Source organism: Podarcis vaucheri (genome assembly GCF_965113315.1).
Source record: "Podarcis vaucheri genome assembly, chromosome: 1".
NCBI lineage: Eukaryota > Metazoa > Chordata > Lepidosauria > Squamata > Lacertidae > Podarcis > Podarcis vaucheri.
Window position 1 is genome coordinate 54,146,751 of NC_138759.1, and position 19,942 is coordinate 54,166,692.

The 19,942-nt window shown below is 42.7% G+C and overlaps 1 protein-coding gene across 1 annotated transcript in view; it reads left to right on the forward strand.

Moving 5' to 3' along the window:
- The first annotated feature begins 8,833 nt into the window (after window positions 1-8,833).
- The window catches only part of TP53I11 (tumor protein p53 inducible protein 11), a 54,766-nt gene continuing 43,657 nt past the window's right edge, over window positions 8,834-19,942 (forward strand). Inside the window, exon 1 of the mRNA XM_082227090.1 lies at window positions 8,834-9,092. The gene's annotated coding sequence lies outside the window, so the exon portion shown is untranslated. The remainder of the gene's footprint in view (window positions 9,093-19,942) is intronic.

The following is a 19,942-nucleotide window of genomic DNA, read 5'->3' on the forward strand; positions in this document are numbered from 1 at the left end:
GGGCTTCTCAAGGGCTCGAGAATAAGAAAGCAAATAGTGCCACATTAATAGTTCCTTCAAGGCAATGCCTCTCCCATTTTATCACTGAAAAGGGGTGGAAAATGCTACTATTGGGGGTGGATGATAGAAAATCCAGCTCTGGCAGAGCTGGAACAAAGAATTCCAAGGTGGAATCAGTCAAATGAGTGAAGTATTATACAAAATTCTGTGTTGCTCTCTTGCTAGCCTCTGCAGGAATCACAGAGAGACTGCATGATGTCTTCATCATCTTTTGCACAGGTTTTTTTTTTTTAAGGGATTAGATGAGGATTAAACACAAACAGAAAGCATGTTCAGGACTGTGGGTGCTCACGAAAATGGCATTAACCTCACCTACAGTGGTTGTGTGTGAAGATGGATACCTATTGGGAAAGATTTCTTTTTAAAAATCATAACACACTGAATATATCCCATGCTGGGAAAACCTGAAAACCTACTGCATTGATGATGCGCCTATTGAGGCCAAAATCTAGAAAGATATGCCATTCAGAAATTCTCTTTTTGATTCTGTCTGGTATGAATTCACCCTAAGTTCTGTGAACAAAGAATGTCAGAAGTTCTCTGAAGACTGCACTTCATACAAATGTTAGTTTATACAAAAGATGACAGCTCCAGTTACAAGGTGGGATGCTAAAACTCAAATATCCCTTGTTGTTTTCAGTAGTAACTCCTTGTTTAATCTTATATCCAGTTCACACTCCTGATTTCCAAAACCTCAGATCTCTCTGGTCCATGCCTTGTTTATACTCTGCATCAGCTTCACTATCCTGGTCGATGAGGATTTTCACCTGGTTTCAGGTTATACTGAAATTTAAACTGGCCGGCAGCTTGCAGCGTTACCCTTTGTAAGCTGGGTATACATTTAGTTCGAACCCTACTGTGTTAAGAAGGTGACTGAGAGAAGCGGCTGAAGATTTGGCTGAAATTGGGGTTGGGAAAGGCTTACAGGTTTCATTGGGGTATCCTACCTTAATACTTATAATTTAAGAATTGCCCAAATACCTCTTTATGTTTTGCATGGAAGGGAACCAATTCCTTTGGAAAGACTGCACCACAGATGGAAACTCCCTGGGATGTGCCCTCCGTTTTTTTTAAGAGGATCCAAACCCCGAGCATTTTTGCTCCTGTAAATACAAGATAAGAAGTCGATCGTCTGCCCTGTGGAATTGAGTTGCAAAACAGTTCTTGAGGGAAGCATTGTTTGTGTTGTTTTGTTATACGCAAGAAATTAAGATACCATGCCTGTGTTGAACTGTGTGCTTCTGAATTACCCCTATTATTGTTGTTACCATTACATTTCCAATTGTACTGAGCAGTCAGTAGGAGCAGCCATTACAGCATTCAACCAAGACGACTATTGCCAAGAACTGATACACAAAGGGCTTTTTATTTAGGTCTACCGGACTTGTTTTGTGGATGAACCTTTTGGCATATGTAAGCTGTCTGTTCTTTCACTTTTTAATTCCCTTTTCATTCCATATGAAAATAAAGTCCCAACCAATACATTTTGGCACATGAGATCACTGGTGGAGGAAGAGGAGTGTGGGGGAAGCACACCGCCCCATGATCCCTGTGGGGTGCCATCGTGGCTACCCCCCGCCTGTGCTGGGTGCCACGCCCCCAGAATGGACGCCAGCCCCCCCCCGCCTGCCCTCCACCCCCCAGTGCCGGAGCATGAAGCTCCGCCACTGCATGAGGTGGACCCCAAAATGGCACCCCCCTCCTTGCCAAGGAAGGAGAAGTGAAGGAAGATCTATACAGTACAGTATCAGGAACAGGGGGTGGGGAACAAAGATCAACAACAGGATCTGCTGTCCTACAGGATCCTGCTGCCTGAGGCAGTTGCTTCACCTTGCCTCATGGATGAGCTGGCCTTGGTCCCACCACCCAGCATCTGAAGAATATTAGCAAAGGATGTTTTCTTGCAAACTATTAGCTTCCTATTTCTCTATCTATCTATATATCATCATCTCGTCTATATACCACAGGTATTTATACACAGGTTGTCTATTTTCTCTTAAAATACAGTATGTAAATTTTTCACTAAACTGCTCTTCTCCCTTAGACTAATATAGAAAATAGTATCTTAATATGATCTTTCATTTGAGACACAATATTTAGTATCTTCCATTTACTGCAATTCTCTCTCCCCAACTGACCGTTCCCCTATATTACTGGGAATCTCCTCAGTGCAGAATCAAGTGTTTCCAATTATTTCTATACCAGCACCTTAGCTATTTGTCCTTTTTGTCCACTATCCATTCTGGTCACTGGCAGAAGAGTTACAATCAATTTGTTTGGTCATAATTGGCTTGGTGTCTCAGATAAAACTTGGAGATTCCTCCATGGTTCTCTTCCTCTAAAGCCCCCCCCCCCCGTCGCCACATCCACGCCAGAAACTTACATTTGGAGGAAGTACAGCAAGTATAGCCAAAGTGGTACCCTACAGATATATTTGACTCCAATTCCCATCAGCCTCAGCTGAGCCAAGGATGATGGGAGTTGGAGTCCAAAACATCTAAAGGGCACTACACTGGCCCTTTAGCAGCAAGAGAGACAGTGGCAGAGGTCTCATCCTTACGTTCCTTGCCTTCTCGAGAGCAACGGAGACTTCTGGATATGCTTGGATGTGTTTGTTGTGTTGCTCTGACAGCCTTGGAGACCTGTTGTACAAATGATAATGATAACAATTATAGTAATTTAAAAATATATTCACTTATGACATAAACATACCTGGCTTTTATAATGTTTGAGTTTTCAGCCTTATTTTTGAAATAAATAAATAAATTGAAAACATATTATCTCTGTATTCAGGAAACATATCTTAGATGACCACTTCATGCATCTGATGATACGGATGCTGGCTCACAAAAGCTGAGGCCACAATAATTTTTTTAGTCGTGGTGATGCTGCAAGGCTCTTTCATGTTTTTGCTCCATCAGCCTGACATTGCTGCTCCTTCTTGATGGTTTTCCTATTTGCTATGTGATTAATCTCTAGGAACTTGAGTTCATTTGGAGCCTGGACATTTTTCATACCAAATGCTTTGGCATGTAAATGATTTTCAGACATGCACACATATTTTTTGAAGACATTTATAATAATGACACTTGACGGTAGGGTGGCGGGGGGACAACCTGTTAATTCCTGTGAGCTAGAAACATTTTAGATCCATCTCATTTAAAAAGTCTATATTGTCTGGAGATTTTCAAATAAGGCCAAGGTTTCAAATGCAAGGAGAAGTGTATAAATAATATATATACACACCATATGTTTGATAGAAGTTTCAGCAAGTGCATGAGAAGAAGGCATTCTGCTCTCTCCCCCAAATGGGATTATGCAGTGGCATTGTGGTCTAAACCACGGAGCCTAGGGCTTGCCAGTTGGAAGGTTGGCGGTTTGAATCCCCACAACGGGATGAGCTCCCGTTGTTCGGTCCCTGCTCCTACCAACCTAGCAGTTCGAAAGCACATCAAAGTGCAAGTAGATAAATAGGTACCACTCCAGCGGGAAGGTAAACGGCATTTTCGTGCACTGCTCTGGTTTTGGCAGAAGCGGCTTAGTCATGCTGGCCACATTACCTGGAAAAACTGTTTGCGAACAAACACTGGCTCCCTCGGCCAGTAAAGCGAGATGAGCACTGCAACCCCAGAGTCGTTCGCAGCTGCACTTAACTGTCAGGGGTCCTTTACCTTTATCTTTTTATGACTTTTAAACAAAAATGAGAGGGTGAATCAGATCATATTCAAAGGCAAATCACCTGCTGATGATGCTTTGTGTTACAATCCCTTCCATTCTCATGCACATAATGCTATCTCAGTTCAAAGTTGTTAATGTTCTCACTTGGTGAGTGCTACTTTGGGGTAGAAATGTGGGGCATAGCTTGCAGGGGGGAATATTATTTTAAATGTAGATATAATACTTCACAATAGTTAAAAAGGTAAATATGTCATCCATTGGTTTATAACAAGTTATGTAAAGTTGATTTTTCTATATTTCAACTAAACTCCTTCTTCGGAAAAGAAACAAAAACTTTTTTAAAGAATGTTCTAGTTAGTAGCCTTCTGATCCTTTTTGAAGATGCATGTGGATGCTGCAAAATGTTTATATGTAGGATGAGTACCAACCCCACAATAAACACGTGCCTGGAAGCACCCAGATTTGAATAACTGCAAGGTTTTTTATTTCCAAACTGGGATTCTGAGGCCATGCTTAACCTGATAATAAGCCTGGTTAAAATTAATGCACTTGCTTTGGCATGGGCATGATGCTTCTCTGATGAAAGTTTGCTTCAAAAATAATTGGAGTCCTTTGGTACCAGTGAATATTGTACTGATCTTTCATTTTTAAAAAGAAACTATTACATTTCCCCTCCCCTCTTTCGTGTTGTTGCCAAGGGTCGATTTATTATTATGTTATTTACTGGTATTTTATGTAAATAGTTTTGGAGAGCTGCCCAGACAAAAATCTGTTCAAGAAGGCCTAGAATGCATTTTAAAAGCACAGTTCTGAATTAATCTGCTGCAAGAAGTTTTTCTTCTGTCATTTTCAGACTGAGACAGACTGCAGACTTGGTTAAGTGCTGTGACATCTTCCAGAAACATTTTTTTAAATACACGCTACCTGAAGAAAAAGTTCTGTACAACTCAAGTAAAAAGGCTCACCTGCCAAGACTGGTAAACTTCCATCCTGATAAAGAAATAACTGTTTCTATTTCTGATGTTCAGAAGTGAGTGCTGCTGCTCAAATCAGTAGGTTTGGGGGGAGTCAAGTTTGCGCCCTCCTCATGGAACATTAGGAGGGAGAGGAGTAATGAAATGGAGTATCATCAGCCAAAGTACAGTCAAATTTCAGTTTCCGAATGCCTCCATTTTGGAATGTTTCAGCTCCTGAACGCTGAAAGCCAGGAAGTAACTGCTCCAGTTTTCGAATGATTTTCAGAAGCCGAATGTGCTATGCGGCTTCTGTTTTGAGTTTCCCTATTACACTGAGGCTTCCACTTTCAGTTTTCGGTTGTTGAACGTTTTGGAAGTTGAACGGTCTTCCGGAATGATTACGTTCGACAACAGAGGTTTGACTGTACAACAATATTCTGTTGCCAGTCCCACCTGCTTTTTAACAAGTTCTGCCCTTTTCTGGTTGATGGTCAAACATGTAATTTTACCTTTTCTCTTTGCTTTCTTCTCTTTTTTTACTAGCGATAGGTATTTGTAGCTTAACCACCCTTTTGAACATAGTTGGGCAGCTAAAGAGTAGCAAGAGAAGGGATGATTCTATGCCTGCAGAATAGAAGGAAGCTTTTTTATTATTTTGTTTTGCTTGGGGCTTCATGAAGTGCAATTGCTACTACAGCAGTACTGCTGGCTGCGTTGTCTGATAGAAATATAAGTGATGCATAAAACAGGAGACTTCAGTAAAATGACAATAGAGAAGTTCCCCTTTCAGAAAGAAATCAATGTTGCTGGATACAATTTACCAAAAATAAAAGCCCAAGTGATGCATTCAACTAGTGATTTGCTGGAGGAGCACCTGACCTGGTTATTGAAAAGTGAGACAAATGTACTCTGCATATGCTCAGAGGCCTGAAAAGCTGCAGTCCATGTTAATATAAGTAAAGGGCTTTGTAGCTATGATCTCTCAAGTGAGGTGGATGTAATTATTCACTGAGTGGAGGAAGATGTCCAAAAGCATGCACAGGAACAAAAAAACCAAGCATGTGTTCTGAAGTGGCACAACACATGGATGTGACTAATAAAGGGTACCCTCACTACATTCCCACTTACGTCAAATGGCAGCAGTTCTCCCTATTCTGACCTGTTATACACTATATGGTGATGTCCCTGATACTGTTTGACCTATGCCGGTGGTGGGGAATTTGGGGGATACCAGATGCTGTGAGACCCTAGCTCACCCCACCTCCAGCCAGCGTGACCAGTGGTGAGGGTCAGTGGTAGATCTAGTCCAACAGCATCAGGAGACTCATAGATTCTGCACTATGTGGTTCATTTGCCCATAGGACATAAGGTTTGTTTGACAAAGAAAAACCTTCAGTCAGCTGACCTTTAATCAATTCATCTGGAAAAAGATTATGCTCATGAGTTTGCCTTGTTTTATTTTGAACACTAACAAAAAAATGAAACAAAGAAAGCATATGTTCTTTACGTTCCTTTATCCCCCTCCCCTTTATGTTGTTAGTGCTTTAGATACATTTCTTTGTTCACGGCTGGCTTATCTGGAATCATAAATAATCCATGATCAGAGAAGTAAAAAATAACAAAAAACCCAAACCAATTTCCATGTTAATTAAAGGCTGGGAAAGGAACAATGGGGTTGTATGTTTCTCTGGAGGTTGCCTGAATTCTGCTGGGATTTCAGATGCAATGCGCTCTTCTAAATTCACCTCTTTTCATACTAACTGACACCCATCAGTCCCTTCACGTTTAAGAATTTAGAGAGATTGACCAAGAAAGAAAGAAAGACTGAAAGAATATTTCCAAAGTAAGGACTATCAGGAAATAACATTATCATGACTTTCATAGGAACAGTGAAATTGAATTCTCTGAAAGCTATTGTCACATAGTGTGGGTACTGAAAGCTAGAACTTCCCAGTTTGAAAATCTCCTTTACCGTGAACTCAATGTGCTGACATATTGGCTAACAGCAGCATTCTAATGCATGTCTACTCAGAAGTAAGCCCTATTAAGTTAAATGACACTTTACCCCAGGTAAGTGCAACCTGCAATCCTATGGGAGTCAGTCCCACTGAACCCAAAGTGGCTTGCTTCAAAGTACACACACAGGATTGCATAGTAAGATGCACACACACTTCCATTCACTCTGCATCCAGCACTGCATCCATCCCACCATTGGTTTGGGAAGCAGTGTACACACAATGTTAGCTATATATAATCCACCTCCTTTCTGTGTGTATCCTGTCATTTCTTAGGAAAGGCTGTGTTTTGATATTCCCTACCAGCCCAAACCAAAGCAGATTTGATCCCTGTGTGTTCCGTTAATAATGTGTCCACAACCTAAGTCAGTTGTGAGCCAAAACCCAAGCTTTGAACAAACAAGTGGTCTTAATTAAACCACCAGGTACAGTCCCCACTCTGAAATATGGGGTAATAGTTATTATTTATTTAATTGGTTCATTGTCAATGTCTAGGTGGCTTTCAACAAGTTTAGAAGCATACAAAAAAATAAAATAAAAATAATGCAACCATACAGTGTGGATTTAATCATCACCGCATACACAGTGCCTTGAACACTCAAAGTGATATATAAATTTTAAGAAGTTAGGTATGTGGGAGTCCAAAATCTGGTGGACCAAATGCTCTCCACTCATTTTTAAAAATGCTCTAAGGCAGGTGTTGAGACTCTTTGGCCCTCTAGCTGTTGCTAAACTGCAACTCCCATCAGCCCTAGCAAGCATGACCAGGCGTGATGGGACTTGTAGTTCAGCAACACAAAGAGACCAAAGCATCCCCACACCTGCTCTAAGAAAAGCAGCAGCTGCTGTGCTTCCAACTTTGTATCCTTTTCCACCCTATTCCTTTGGCAGTGAAAGGGCATTGATTCTGGAAGGAACAGTAGCATTGTCCTTTGTGACTTGGAGGACTAGGATAAGGACATGGCAACTGTAGATGAGGATATTAAAAATTACAAAATATTGTTGCCACATGCACCAGACCCATCCCTGACAGAGACGCCGTGCCTTTAATGTATTTTTAAAAGTTGATGACCTCCAACATTATTTATTTTTCCTTCCCAAAGGTTTCTGTGGCTCTTCTGGGCTGGTGGGGCTTTTTTGGTGTGTGTGAATATTATGATTTTATAATCAGTGGCAGACTTTGGGCTTTAAAATCTCAGTGTCACCCTGTGCAATGCCAGAATCGGCAACCCCCTGCCTCTCACCTTCCATTGTTCATCATTGTTGTGGTGCCCCTTGCAGCACCCAGTGTGGGCAAACAGGTTGCGTTCCCCTAAATCTGCCCCTGTATTTATGCTTTAAAGTGTTTTTGAGTGTCTGTGTTGCTAGTATAATGCATTTCATTTATGTTAGTTGTGGTTTGGCGACCTTTTTGTATTCTACTGGGGGAACTGAATTTCCCAGTCCTGCAAATCCTGCGGATGGGAATTTCCCCTGTTGAGGGTCGGGATGGTTGGTTGTTGTTTTTTGGTGGCGCACCTGAAAAAACACCTGACTCGATGGCAAATGCACACCAGCCAGGCATTTAAGGGTACAAGTGCCCATTGCACATACACAGGTGAAAAAACCCATCTGGGGTTTGACACCGCAAAATGAAATGCTGTCCGACCACAAAAGCATAGCTGTCAACCTTCCCCTTTTTTAAAGGGACATTTCCTTATTCCGAATAGGATTCCTCGGAAGAAAAGGGAAAAGGTGACAGCTATGCACAAAAGGGACCTAATAACTCAGCTCTAAACTTAACACCCGAAGTTTCTCCTCTCCTTGTTAACCCGGATTCATAAACCAACCCGTCAAACCCGCCGCCGAGGATACGCGTGCTCGTGCTGCCAGGGGACTCCGAGGGTGTGGGGGCGGGATGCTCGCGTCGTGCAACCTTAAATTCACTGTAAAAACAATAGATCCTCTCCGGGAGGCGCTTAAGTCTGCGCCCTGCGCCGCCTCTCGCTCCCTGCAGGTGTCGCTCTCCCGCTAAGCGGCGCAGCGTGTGGGCGAGCGGCAACAAAGCGGCGGGGCGTGCGCGCGAGGGCGGGGCCGTCCTTTGCCTCGCCGCGCGACGTGTGATTGATTGAATATGGTAATACGGAGGCGGGGCTAAGGCGCCCTCCGCGGCTTGCGGGAAAAAACGCGCAGGTTGTGCAAAAGTGGCTGATTGTGCCGGCTCGCCTGTCTCTGGCGGCGGCTCTGCGAGGGACCCTCGGAGATGTGACCGCCTCCCGTAGGCCGGCTGTGCGGATTGTTACTCTTCTTTTTCTTCTTCTTCTTCTTCTGCGGCAGCAGCAGCAGCAGCTGCTTCTCTCTGGAGCCAGCGACCTTTTCTGTGGGCGGAACATGCTTTAAAACTGTGAGTTGTTTTCGGCGCGTTGACTTTTCGCGAGGCGGGCTGCCACCTTCCCCGCCTGGGCTTTCTCCCCTCAGAAAAGCCCTCGGTTGGCCTCGCTAGCTAAGAATAGCTGCTGGCCGAAACTGCCCCGGGGGTCGTCGGGGGTCGTAGACGGAGTCCGGGAGCAGCGGGTGTATCCCGAGGCGAAACAAACTTGCGAAGAAAGTAAGCCCGCTTGCATTCAGGGGCACCGGCGGGTGAAGAAATAGCAGTCCCTCAGGACTGTCCCACGACTTTTTTTTGTCTCCCTTCTATGTTGGGAGAGTGGATGAGGCAGCCCAGCCCATTACTACTAATACTAATAATTAATTGCTCCTCACACGCCCCCGCTCCTTCCCCCAGCGTTGGGGTTGCCTTTCTGGAGTTTGGCGAAGAGCCAAAAAAATTAAAAATAAAAATCAGTGTACAGTTTGGCAGAGAAAGCCACTTCCTGTTTTTAAGGCTTGAAAAAAAGGAGGGAGGGGAGCCAGTTGTAACGGTGAACATTTCTTGACACCTCTTTGTTTTAAGAGCCTTGTGGGCTGCGTTATGAAATGCTGCAGAAATTGCTCACAAGTTTGTGGGTATTTGTTTCTTTTTGCCTCATTCAACCCAGGCAATGATGCTGAATTTGATTTTTTGTGGTGGTGCGGGGAGAGGGAGGGGGTATTTAAATATACGTGGGTGGATTTGCCACAAGAAAGGATTAAGAAAATGAAGGCGCTGGCACATAGTACCCTGAATTATTGGTTGGTATGGGTGTGAACATCTGCAAGCCACACCCCTGATTTCTCCTTATATTACCCACATTGTGCCACCCCCCCTTTCTTAAAACAAAAAGCAAACCAAAACCCACCAATACCCAAGGGGCGTTGCCCCGCCCACCCCTTCCTTCCCCTTCAATTTAAGCATTGCATGGGTGTCAACATGTCTCTGAATGCATGCCTACTGTATGGCTTTGTGCTTCATGCAGCACCTTAAGGGGCATCTTCATTGTGCAAGGAACTGTATAAACAGCTAGGAGGGAAGGGAGGGGGGATTCCTTTGTCTGTTTCCTCCCTGTGCTTTTTCCCCTGAAGCAACTGTAAGAGCAACAGCAGTGCTGCACAGCCAGACCTCTCAACATGTCATCCAGCTTTCTAAAACTGAAGGGAACACACCCACCCTATTCCTTTCAGCTGGGTTTTTTTTAATGTATCTGCTGGTTGGGTTCCTCAGAGCAGAGTATTTGAGAATTCACATCTGCTCTCTTAATACAGTAATGTTCTCTCCCTTGCCTGAGGAATGCAGCCAGCTATCTTTTATCATTTGGCAAGATCCATTTGATTTTACTAATGCAAAGTTTCTCTTGGTGCCCTTCGCTACTGGATCTAAGGCAGGGTAGTGAACCTGAGGTCCTCCTTTTGTTGTACTCAGAACTCCCATCAGCCCCAGCCAGAATGACTAATGGGAAGAGTCAGTGAGACTTAATAGGCCACAGAGAGCTAGAGCACTGCAGGTTGCCCAGCTGTGCTGTAGCCTCTGAAAGTGTGGGTTGCACTAATGCTATTTATCTAGGGCTGCCACATGTCTGGAATTTCCCAAACGTAGCCAGGATTTGTGTCCGGATTTTCACTTTTTGAAATATGGCAGCCCTAACTTATCACTCTCTTTGCCTGGCAATGTATGTACTTAATTTTAAAGTTCAGTTTGTGGACAATGGGAGTCCCTGCACATGTGAAGGAATCTAGAACCCTCCAAGCTACAGTAGTCATGCGAAAACAACCTTCTGTACCATTAAGAGAATGAGTTGAGAAGCAGTTCAAATTTGCCCTTCTATGATCTTTGCCTTTTTCTCTAACTGTTCGTGACAAATATGATGGTGAAAAGTTTGTTCTGCTTTATAGGGAGGTTCTTAGAATGCTCTCACCACAGTCACTAAAAGCACTTGATGTATTCAAATTCTTAGCAGTCCTGTTGATATTGTTATTATACAATCTGCAAAAATAGGACAGATGATTGCAAAATACAAGGAATCTTTCCAGGCAGCACTAAAAGTGCTCTTTATTTATCATGTTTCATGACCACTTTTCAACAAATATTTTCAGAAAGTGGCTTGCCCTACCCCCCAAAAGATACAAGTATGAGATCCAGTTTGAAAACCATATAAAATCAACCAATTCCCCAGAAGCCTGGTGGAGTAATGTCTTCTTCTACCCCTGACATTATTGGGGGGCACACCCCTTAACTCTGAAACAGCTACAAAAAGGTATTGTTCGGGTACATAGCACACTTACCACCATAACAGATGGAATCTAGAGCATAGTCTTTTGGTAAAAGGCACTCTCTGGGCACATGAGACCCAGTCCATAAAAACCAGCACTTTGAATTTGGTCTGTAAATGAACTAGGAACCATTGCAGATATTTCAGATCAGCTGCATCACCTACCCACAACCATCACGAGGCAGGCAGCATCTTATCCTGTATCAGTTCAGTTGTCGGTCCTAAACAGTGGGACAGTCCAGCTTTAGTCTAGCCTTCATCACCCTGGTGTTCTCCAGAAGTGGATTTGAATTGCAACTCTCATCAGACTGTCACAAGAGTGTCCTGAATGACAACAGTCTATTTCTGCCTCTGCACTGTAAATGAAAAACTTGTGTCTCAAACAAAGGATATTTTATTTTAAAAGGCTCTTCTGTTTAAAAAAGCACTTTATTCTAAAATAAACTCAGAGCAACTAGCAGAATAAGTAAGTTACAGAAAACACAGTAGAACAGTTGGAAAGAAAAATCAATTTCATACATTTAAACCAAGAGCAGAACAGAACAATTTAGTATAGAGATGGAATTTTAACCCCATACTGGAGCTGTAGCAGAATAAGATCTTAGCTGCTCATATGTAGCTTTAATGAGAAGGCCAACTAAACTTCTCCTGGCAGGGACTTCCACAAGCTGGGGCGCTACAATAGAAAAGACCCACAGTTGAGCACGCAATAGTAAGAGGTGTTAAAGGTGCTTTTAATGTATATGAAGAGGATGCACACATATTTCATGTTTACATATTGGAGACTGAAATGGGATGTAGAAAGCTCATTACAGACTCCAGCTGAACAGCGAACACAGAACTGGATGGCTGAAATTTGTCAGTCCCTCCTCTAATATTGCCGAATAGCCATAGAGTCGTAGAACTGTAGAGTTGGAAGGTACCATGAGGGTCATCTAATCCAATAGAAGAGTATATGCACTTTAGTGGCTTAAAACGCAGCAAGGCCGTTTCTCCCTCCCCGCATCTCAAGTCACATTTGCAATTTCTATATGCACCTGATACACATTACCTAATTCGTTTCTCCATGCTGGCAACCCCTGTCATCTGCACGTGTACAACAGCTGTCTGAGCTTAATGGTTGTTTGCATGTTCAAGTTGGACGAAAGCTGGTTAGAGGGGAAACACATCAGACAGGAGTATTTCTTCAAGCTGCAATGGTGGGAACAAATTGGAACCAGAGTAAGCCATAATGTGTACATACTCTGTTCCTTGTTTATTCTGTTTTATGTAAGAGATGGGGAGCCTGTGGCCATCCAGGTGGTGTTTGACTCTCATCAGCCCCAATCAACGTGGCCAGTGGTCAGAGATTATGGGAATTGCAGTCTAATGACTTTTGGAAAGTTGTCCCCATTTTATACTATATATCACTTTGTTAGATGCTTATTTTATTATTCAGTAGAAGCAAAAGTGAGACAGCTAACAGTGAGCCTGTTGGGGGCACAGTTCATAGCCTTCCATTTTAAAAAAGTGATGAGAAAGTGCCTTAGAAGATTATTTGATTAGCATTGCACTAGAGTTACTTGTTGAAGAATGGGCAGCACTGCATGTAGCAAACAGATAAAAGATAAGAACCTAATCAATCACAGGCCTACTCCTATTTCCTGGTAGATTGATAACTATCTATGCATCCATATCTATCTTATGATTTCTATCTTATGTGAAAGAATCGTGACTGGGTGAAAATCTTAGTCTACTCTTCTGAGTCCCATCTGTGGATCTTTCCATTTGCACACCTGCCATTTTAAAACCAAAGAGAGGTGCCACAGTTTATCCAAACAAGCTGGATTTTCCCCTCAATTGGCATTGTTGCAAGATCAGTCTTGATTATTAACTTGTGTTTAATTTAATTTGATGATGTGCCTTAATGTAGTTAACACAGAGCCTGTTAAAAAGTGCTGCATATTGAGGAATATTACATCAAGCAGTGAACAGGAGAGACAGAGAAATGGCTTTATTTCATAAGAGCATGTGTTGTCCTGCTAGATCTTGATTGAGGGATTGGTTCAGAAATTGCTTTCAACTAGTGTCATGGACCTGACAGGAGGGAGAGAACATAGATCTGAAGATGAGTGATAGCTGATAGAAATAAACTGGACAGAGAAGGCTGATAACTTTGGCACAACCAGCAGAGTGAGTTGAATGATGGCACAGCATATGAAAAGCCTTGTTTTGGGAAAACTTTATGAGATAAAGCCCTGTGTCTAGTTCTCACGTCATATTGTTGTTTTGTGGCACTGGTGTGTGGTGGTCTTCCTTTTCCAGGATGCTGCAGTCTCCTACTTTCTTTGCGTCTTCAAAAGTCCCACCTGCCTTTTCTACCAGAGCACGTGCTAGTCCATCCATTCTCTCTCACTTATTCCATAATTTCCCTGCAGTCCATCCCCAACTCAACATTATACAGTGGTGCCCCGCAAGACGAAATTAATTCGTTCCGCAATTTTTGTCGTCTAGCGAATTTTTCGTCTTGCGAAGCACGAAATCCCATAGGAATGCATTGAAAATCAATTAATGCGTTCCTATGGTCAAAAAAAGTCCAAACAAAGCCAAATTTGGTACAACAACAGTTTATTAACTGCTCTTTAAAGTCACACATGCTGTAAAGAGCAGTTCAAAAATTTAAGGGAAAATAAATTAACTTTATAAACAAAACATGTCTTTGTTTTTAGTCAAAGAAAAAAAGTCGCGAGACGTTTTCGTCTTGCGAAGCAAGCCCATAGGGGAAATTCGTCTTGCGAGGCAAATCGCGAACGAAAAAAACTTTCGTCTAGCGAGTTTTTTGTATTGCGAGGCATTCGTCTTGCGGGGCACCACTGTACTCTCAAAACTAAAGTGGACTACATGATAATAACATGTAGGTTCATTTATCTTGTGCCATGATGTCAATCATGTTTTGAATTGCTACACAGAGCATGGCTGCTGGTGAGGGCGAGTGTGACACGCCACAACAGTATTATGGCATTTGCTTGTATGAGAAGCAGGGGACCCTTTTCAGCATTTCCTCATAGGGGACCTTCTGGGGCCCACATGGTGGGCGTGGGTCAGATCAAAAGTGGGCAGGGAAAACAATGCCATTCTTGTCTCTATACAATAGACTGCATGCTAGCCATGCACAACTGAGAGGTTTCTATATATACACACACCTCTCTCTTCAATTTAGGGAAACAAGTCATTATCACAATTCAAGGACACATTCCAGCCTCTGGAAGGTGCAGAGCAGAGCCATTTTGAGATGTGGACTACAGAATGGGCATGACTTGGGAGAGTCTCAGGGGTGTGATAGGGAGTCCTGGAAGACTGAAGGGTCTCAGGTTCCACATCTCTGATGTACATGTCTCAAAAGGAAGCTCATCCTTCCATTGTAACAACACATTAAAGTGCCTTTCTTCAGGAACTTATTTTCCCCCCATTTAACATATATACAGAGTAAAAAAGTTGCTTGCACAAAGTTACAAAGGGAGGATGTACTGTAGTCTCTTACCAACCCCACTTGCAATAAAGCCAAGTGGTGACTCTGAAGATTAGGAGATTTCTAGGGCAACTCTGTACATCTGTTTCAAGGTGCTAAAGCAAAATTGGATATGGAAGTGTCCTATTTGTGACTTCCCAGCTGAACTCCAAAATGACAAGCTGTGCAGACGACTGCGGATACTCTGCGACTTGAAAGACCATGTTGGAGTGCTCTGTCCATGATCCTTGCAGACATGCCTGAAGAAAGTATTTTTTTTCAGTCCAGCTTCAGACCTTGAGCTAGTTTTATTTCACTAGTTAATTTTTACACAAGTGCACTTCATTATATTTTATTGTGTCAGTTTTTGCCAAAGAAGAACACTCCATGTGTTTCTAATGGTTATTCTCTGCTGCTGTGTGCTGTGTTTAATAAATGAGCCATTTCCTTTTCTTTAAATCTTTAGAATGTTTAGCATTGCAATGCAGCTTATTATACTTACAGCATATCCGCAGCTCGTAAGCAGAGCACAGTCTGAATATACAGGTGTGGGAGGGTGCGGAGGGGAGTGCTGTACAAGCATGTTGTGCTTAAGAGACTGCCAAGGAAAAATAAACTTAGCCCACAGCATGTTCTGCTTACACCATTTTAAAACAAGAGACCTTTTTTTTCTTTTTGGTTAAATATACACCAGAACATTATGCTTGATCTACATGTTGAAACCACTATAGTTCAAAACGCGCTTACTAGTTTAGTTTTTTATTTATTTCAGGGATGGGGAAGCTGTGGCCTTCCAGATACTCCTGCCAGCATGGCTGATGGTCAAGGATGATGGAAGTTGCAGTCCACTAGCATCTGGAGGTCCACAGTTAAAGATCTCCTTGCTTTCTCTTTCCTTTTTCAGAGCAGTGTAAGATAGTAATTTGAAACCATTTGTACACATTCCCTGTTTGCAAGTTACTAAAGCCACATGCAAGCAACTCTGAATATGTATGTATGAAGTGATGCTTGAATACTTGGATCCAAATCTCTGTTTAGCCCCTAACTGATTTACACCCCCACCCCACCCCACCCCCACCCCAGTGTCATGCATTTCCTTTAAGGAACTCAGGATATGCAAGGGCAGCTCTATTGTCTCTGTAAAAGGCTGAGAAAGTGGTGAGTGCTTGACACTGGTCAGCTATGAAGGACACTGGGTGACCCTGAGCTAAAATATCTCCGGTCCAACTCTGGCACTTCATTTGCCTTACCACACTCAACACTCAGCTTAAAAGCACTATGGCATTCTGGTACTCCTTATGGCTCTTCTTGCGGTATTCAAAGAATGCTTTCTGAGAAATGTGTTCTGTGATGCCTCCCGTGACGTGATGAATTTTGAGTCAGATGGCATATAATTTCAGATGGGGAGGGGAATCACTAAAACTGTGTTGGTGTTCTATTTGGGGCTTAAAGGCAAATGGGAAATGTCTAGTGATGCTTGAACCATGGGAATGTTATTTTTATAAATCTCCTTTTTATTTTTTATTTTTCTACATTTATAAATACAGACCTGTAATCTGTATCTCTTGAAAACAGTTTGAAAGGATAGCAGAAGATACAAGACTGGATTTCCCAACCATTCCTTGGGAAAAAATTTTTATAAAGAGGTTAAGGAAGCAGCACATGGCTCTTCTGTTTAAACATAACAACCATCAGCAGATGTCATATTTTAATTGAGCTGAGAGAATCTCATTGGCCCAGGACTCCCTGTAGTCCACAGATTTTGCACCACAGATTGTTGGATGCTTAGGAAAGATGAGCTCTGGATGGTCTCTGACCAGGAACAGAATTATGTACAGTGGTGTCTCGCAAGACGTCTAGCGGTTTTTTCGTCTTGCGAAGCAACCCTATTAGCGGCTTAGCAGATTAGCGCTATTAGCAGTTTAGTGGCTATTAAAGGCTTAGCGGCTAAAAGGCTATTAGTGGCTTAGCGGCTTAGAAAAAGGGGGGGAGCGAAAAAAATTGCAAGACTCGCAAGATGTTTTTGTCTTGCGAAGCAAGCCCATAGGGAAATTCGTCTTGCGAAGCGCATCGAAAAACGGAAAACCCTTTCGTCTAGCGGGTTTTTCGTCTTGCGAGGCATTCGTCTTGCGGGGCACCACTGCATTTCATTTCCCCACAGTGGTGCTTACTTACCAGGGCCAATTCTAGTGTTCTGGGTTTTGAGAGGCAAATTGGAGGAAGTAATTTTAAAATAGATTCACAGTTCAACTTTGAATGAAATGGCAGAACACCAGTGGTAAAGTGTATTGTTTTATTAAAAAAATATGTTTACTATATGACCCACTTCCCTTCGATCTTCACCATATATTGCTTTAGGTTCTCCCATTCTTTTCATTGAATGAAGTTTATGTATCTGACGGGGGAGTTTCTTTAAATGAATGTTTTTTTCTTTCCTGTGAATTTTTCATTGTGTATGTATTGTAGATGGGGGAAACTCTGGACAGTAGTTTTAATTCTGCTCCCAGTACTCTTCCCTAGTCTACAATGCACCTCTCCCTTGACCTGACACAAAACAAGCCAGAGATATAAAACATATCATTCCGGATCTTCAGCCAATCAGGCCATTTTTCATGGGAATTTCTTTTAAGGAAAGGGCTTGTGCTGCGATGTTTCTGTTGTAATTATCTGTATGTTTTAATAGAACATACTTATTCTTTTAAACGATTTATGGTTTTCTAATTATTTCTCTCCCCCCCCCAATGTTTTTAGCTGTTTTCTGTTTTAGTTGTAAGCCATCTTGAGTCCCTGTCAGGGAAAAAGATGGGTAATAATAATAATGACACACTGGGTGGGTAGTGGAGGTTAAACCTCATCCTGCAAGACATGATTGGGAAGAAGATGGACTTCTTTTAGCTAATATGTACTGATCTGGCTGATGAGCAGGGAGGATGCGATTTTCATTCTGTCCTAACATGTTGGAATGGAAGGGTTAACTGTTGCACACTGTGGTGGTGGTCAGAATAACACTCTCTGGTTGAAATAGTTCTATCCTGTGCCACCCAATTAGCCTTAATTCATACTCATGCTCTCAGTTCATATGCTGTCAAATAGGACAAGTACCAGTAGAGAACAGTCCACAGTAGTGGTTTATCGATTTTTTAATTTAGTATTGTGAACAGGTCAACGAATAAAGTTGTCTTAAGGTGCTCTAAATTAAGAGACAGAAATCAAGTGCAATTCCTATCACTGCTGTCTGTTCTGTAGCTAAACCCAGTGAAGTCTTTTATCCTATTAAAAATAAAAAAGGTGCATTAAACTCTGTGACCCAGAGCAGTGGAGTGGAGGACCTCTGCGGGTACTGAGCTGTGTTTCAATGACTGTCAAGGGAACAAGGGAGTTTTCACAAGCCACACAAATTTTTCATACTGTAAAGCTGTCAAGTCGTACAAACAGAGCCTAATGACACATGGGCAGCCGAAGCATAGGAGGTCTCCAAGGAAATTTGCAGGTCTCCAGGCAGTTGTATTGGCATGTCTGCTTCTGGCAACTTTCGCCTGCAAGCAGAAACTTAAATCAATGAACCACCATAGCCCTGCGGTGTGTGCTGTGTTGCTGGAGCTGCCGATCTGTGGCTGAATTGACATCAGCACACTTGTCACAGTTCATTTCAGTGTTCAGTCATCTTGCTTCACCCCAGTTGATCTACTTTCATTCCTTGTGCACAGCCAGCATTTCATCTCCCTACCCCGTGAAGAATACTCATCCCAGTATTAGTAAGGCTCCAAGTGGGTGCTAAATGTTAACACAATAACTTCCATTCAGGCATATGGAAGTGTTTAAGTTCTCATCCAAAGCTATCAGCTTGTCATTAGTGTGAGTGCATGGAGTCTTGGTAGGTATTGAGGAGGGTTGGGCATCCATGGCCCTCCAGATGTTGGATTCCAACTCCCATCAGTCCCAGCCAGAATGGTCAGCAGTCAGGGATGATGAGAGTTGGGAGTCCAGCAACATCTGGAGGGCCACAGGTTAGCCACTTTCTGCTCTAAACCCACAATACTTATAGAAGGTTGCAAATCTGTATGCACAGTAATACAATAAAAAAGAAAAAAATGGTTTATATTAAAGAAATTAAAAACCTAAATCAGTATAAAAACCAGACTTTTCTTTAAAAAGAGAGACATGATTTGTGTTGCTATGCTTATTGGGTTCTAAAAGGCAATAGTGCAAACCTATGCATGTCAACTCAAAAGCCTTATTGAGTTCAGTGGACTTTCTCCTAAGTAAGTGGTTATAGAATTGCAGCCTTAGGTTTGGAAAAATCCCCAATGAAGTCAATGCAAGTTACCGGTAAAGGGAAAGGGAAAGGGACCCCTGACCATTAGGTCCAGTCGTGACCAACTCTGGGGTTGTGGCGCTCATCTCGCTTTATTGGCCGAGGGAGCTTCCGGGTACAGCTTCCGGGTCATGTGGCCAGCATGACTAAGCCGCTTCTGGCGAACCAAAGCAGCGCACGGAAACGCTGTTTACCTTCCCACCAGAGTGGTACCTATTTACCGTATCTACTTGCACTTTGACGTGCTTTCAAACTGCTAGGTTGGCAGGAGCAGGGACCAAGCAACGGGAGCTCACCCTGTCGTAGGGATTCGAACTGCCGACCTTCTGATCGGCAAGTCCTAGGCTCTGTGGTTTAACCCACAGCGCCACCCGCAAGTTACTTTCCAGTAAACATGCTTTCGATTGCGCTTGTTTTCCAAAGCTGTAGTCAGGACCAAAAGACTGTATATCAGTCTCCGTGGTGTCCAGGCATGTATTGGTTAAGAGAACTAAAAACAAACAAACAAGGAAGTTTACCTTATCATAACTTTCACCTAGAGCTGAATTTGAAAATCTTAATGTCCTTGGCCCTAGAGTTGTGCCCGTCAGATAAGGAAAGCTTGGGGAGATTTTATAATTGAAACTGGAGGAAACAAGCCTCATGAAAAAGCCAGTTGGGTTGGGGCAACTTGCACTGGCAATTTGAACGAAGTGTTGCATGAATAGGTAGAATCAGGAAGGATGCAGTAGCTACTTTACGACCTTCTGGGGTAGTCGGACAGGGAT